Genomic DNA, 4,420 nt, shown 5'->3' with positions numbered 1-4,420 from the left:
CCCCCCCTATAGAGAACCCCCCAAAAAAAAAAAAAAAAAAAAAAAAAAAAGAAAGAAATCACTGTAGGGGATATGGCCATACCACAATCTCTTCTCCTTCTTTCTCCTTTCAGGATTTTGGGCATGTATACACAATAAGTATTATTATCAAGCTGCCAGGTCAGGGCCTTGAACTGCTCAGTCAGTCATGATGGATCTAGCTGCCTTAATCTCCACACCACCTCCTGGCTCAAATTCATCTCCTCTTTTAAAGTAAACCTAATCATGCGGACTCTATTCCTAACGTACATTTTGGCTACTTGAGCGACTAGCAAAAATGGAAGGCTGAAGACTAGTGTCTCTGTCCTGGACACATTGTGCTTGCTCTTACCTGGAATCCTGGTGTTTCTAGATGTGCTAGATGTGTTTCACCCACTCCCAGTTTATGTAGAAATAGGTAAGTAACTTTTGTGAGCCTTAATTTCCCTCCATACATGAATGAACATTAGGTAAAGTACCTAATGGACCGTAGACACCATAGTGGCTGCTACTTTAGCCCATCTAAGACAACTAAATTAGCAGTAGAGAAGAAAGACTAGACTGGTGGACCTTTTCTTTCTAAAACAGTATTAAAGTCTAAGGGTTATGACTTATCAAAAAGGGAACTATGTTTGAAAATGTGTTAAATGAATGTTCATCTCCTAAGATCTCCAAAGGATTGTGTGCATGCTTTTTTCCTCCATAAGTGGGAAAAAAATCTAAATTCTTATCTTTGGTTCCAGGTTTTGTTGAATTTAATAGTTTGCTTTGTAGCAGAGTCATAATGTTTCCTTCAGAATTTGTTCTGCATCACATTTTACTTTAAATGAACTTTTTAAAAAATCAAAATGTCCTTAGGATTTTTTTCCCTCCTTATATACTTGAGAACATATTATTGGGGGCCAGCAGGTGGCATGGTGGTTGAGGGCACTGGATTCCCACATGGCTGACCGTGGCTCTAGTCCTGGACCTGGCAGCTTGCTTTCTCACTTTCCCTTTCTCTACCACCATATTATTGGAACTTAATGTTAAAGGCTCCTATCCCTTACAAAGTAAAACACCTTGCAATCTGGTGCTTCATTTCTAGTGGGAAGCCAAAGGATAGTGTATTGTTCTTTTAATTAGACTATAACATGTGACAGGCACGGCTTGGACAAAGCACTAGGCTAGAGTTAAATACTGAAAATCCACCAGAAGGCAAGCTGACATGGAATTATCAAAAAATCTGTGGGCTATAGATACAAACAGGCAATGTTAGCTTTTCTATTACAATTTTGCAGGTAAAGATGGACAAGTAAGTGAGGTGTTAAGGCCAAGAGCGTAGGAGGTTTGAGACAACTGATTGCTTGGCTCCAGAATGGAGTTTTTGTTCTGGAAATTGGACAGTGTTCTTTTTCTTGTGATCTTCTTGTAAGAGTAGGTGCTCTGTCAGAAAGGATCGAGAGGAATTTTTCTGCAATGCCTAGACATTGATTCTCCCACTCCAAGTTAGTCCCATGGTCTCTGTTCTCGCTCTCTTTTTTTTAAGTTAAAAAAAATTTATAGTTTCATTTTTTTATGATTATATAAAAAATACTCATTGTAAAATATCCAAATGACAAAGAATGTATGAAAGGAAGCTAAATTCTCTTCATAACCATTATTTTTTTTTTTTCTGGAGAGAGTTTTTTTTCACCATAGAGCACATGGACTCACTGGAGAGACAGAGAGAGACAGCGAGACAGGAAATGAGAAATCACCCCCTCCCCCAGGTAGGAGTGGCCATGCTACAATTCCTTCTCCTCCATTCTCCTCTTGGGATTTTGAGCATGTACGCATGCCTGCACATGTCCCCAGTGTGAGTTTAAGCCTCTGGGTCTGGGGCTTGAACTGTAGTCGACTATACGTGAGTCTAGCGATGTAACCATTATGCCATCTGCTGATTCTGTACCATTAATATTTTAATGACCATCCATTCATGATTCTCTTTATGATACTATTTATTCATTTTTTAAGGATTATTTATTTATTTCATTATTATGAAATATCCCACTATGCCACCTGACAGTCCTATCATTCTATTTATCACAGAACTTTTTCTTACATGCGGCGTCTTTTCCATTGCTTTGTTCCCATAACAATTTTAAAAACAAGATAATACAGACATAAGAAACCCACATTTACGACCTGGGACCTATACATTTTCATGTCTTTCTCTATGCCCATACAGAGAAACATAGGCATAAAGGTTTTTGATTTTAGTTTTAATCGCAGAGGGCATATGCTCATCAGAGAGAGAGAGAGAGATAAAGTGAGAAAGCACCCCCATGGGGAATGTCATACCAAACTCTTTTCTACTCCATTTTTCTTCTTTCAGGACCTTAGGCATGCTTGTACACATACCTGGCATATCTCTCAAGCTGCTAGATCTGGCTGAACTTCTGAGTCAGCCATCTGGGATCTAGCTAATGTAACCATCAAGCCACAGTCTGGCCTATAAAGGTATTTAGAAGGGTATTGTTTTTTAAAATAAGAATCTCAGGGCTAGCAAGGTAGTGCTGTAGTTAAGATAATGAACTCCTTTATGGTGATTGCGATTTGAATAACAGACCTGGTGGCTTGAAAATCACACTGGGTGCATGTGTGTATGTGTGTGTGTACCCAAAATCCTAAGAGGAGAATCAATGTGAAGGGATTGTGGTGTGGCCATCCTCCCAAAGGGATGATAGCTTACTTTCCCTTTCAATGCCTCTGGCAAGTACACATGTTTTATGGTTTAATCTTAAAAAAGAAAAAAAAAATAAAGAAAAGAAGAACCTTATAATACTAAAGGTCAATATCTATTATGAGTGAAGAATTCTATATTTTTATACACTTGCCTCTAATTTTTTTTTTTTTTTTTTTTTTTTTTGGGGGGGGTTTTGCTATTGGGTGTGTGCTTGCTATAGGGTGTGTGCACTTGCTAGAAAGACAAAGAGAGACAGAAGGTGAGAAATCATCACCCAGGAGGAATGGCCATGCTGCAATCCCTTCTCCATTCTCCTCTCAGGATCTTGGGCATGCATGCACACGTGCCTGGCGTGATTTTAAGTCACCGGGTCTGAGACTCAAACCTCGATCGACTACATGGGAGTCCAGCAACATAACCATTGTGCTAACTGCTGGTCCCTCTAATTTTTTTTGTTTTTAAAGAGAAATTTTTTTGCTATAGGGTGTGCATAGTCACTGGAAAGTCAGAGAGAGAAAAGGTAAAAAGTCACACCCCACCCCCCCAGGGGGGAGGGCCATATCACAATCCCTTCTCCTCTATTCTCCTCTTGCAATTTTGAGCACACATGCACACATACCTGGTGTGAGTTTCAAGTCACTAGGTCTAGGACTCAAACTGTGGTTGGCCATGTGAGAGTCCAACACCTTAACCGCTTTGCCACTTGCTGGTCTCAACCCCCATTTTTTTATTTTTTTATTTATAGTTGTTTAGCTCTCACCTAATTCAACAGTATTTTTTCTTGGAAAACTGCCTTTATGAAGGAGTCCATGGTTCCATGGTATTCAACTTAGTTTTCATAGAAATAACTTTAAAAAAAATCATGCTTGGTTTGAATAACATTATATAATTTACCTAATTAAAGCAATAGGTCCATAGCTTACTCATTCCTGGCAAACATGTATATTTCAAGGAATGAGAGACTAGATAGAGTTCCAACAACCTACATAGAAGCCTACAAGCTTCAACTGTTCTTCTGTTCATGGGTTTTGCAGTGGGTTGAAAGAACTGCCATGTTGATATTTGTTTTCTGCTGCTTTTACTCAAACGGTAGAGACTATACATGCTATTCTGTATCTCCACCATCACTGCTATGATATTACATAGAGATTCTTTTTTTTTTTTTTTGAAAGAGGGATTTTTGTTATATGGCATGTGTGTTCGCCAGAGAGACAGAAAGTGAGAAATCACACCCCCTCTACTAGAGGGAGAATGGCTACACTGCAATCCCTTCTCTTCCATTTTCCTCTCAGAATTTTGAGTGTGCATGCATGCACACATGTCTGGAGTGAATTTTAAGCCAGTAGGTCTGGAACTTGAACCAGGGTTGACTACATGGAAGTCCAGCAACATATCCATTATGCCTTCTGCTGGTCCCTATATAGAGACTCTTTTAATTTTGTGGTTATATGAAGAAAACCAAAGGATTTGCTGAAAATCCTTACTCCCTATGAAAGGTCTCCAGAATATTCATGGAAAGTGTGTATTATGAAAAAAACTATGCATGGAAATCTTTTTGTACCAAAACAACTCATACTTTAATTTTACTTTTTCACAAGCTTCTTGACAGCCCCTTGTATTTGCTAACTTTGTATGTAATGTTTAGTTTAAAGGAGGTTCTGATGCAAGTTCCTGGCTTCTCTTCATATATATATA

Source organism: Tupaia chinensis, unplaced genomic scaffold, assembly GCF_000334495.1.
Source record: "Tupaia chinensis unplaced genomic scaffold, TupChi_1.0 Scaffold000117_2, whole genome shotgun sequence".
In the NCBI taxonomy this organism is placed as follows: Eukaryota; Metazoa; Chordata; class Mammalia; order Scandentia; family Tupaiidae; genus Tupaia; species Tupaia belangeri.
Note: the sequence above shows the minus strand (reverse complement) of the source record.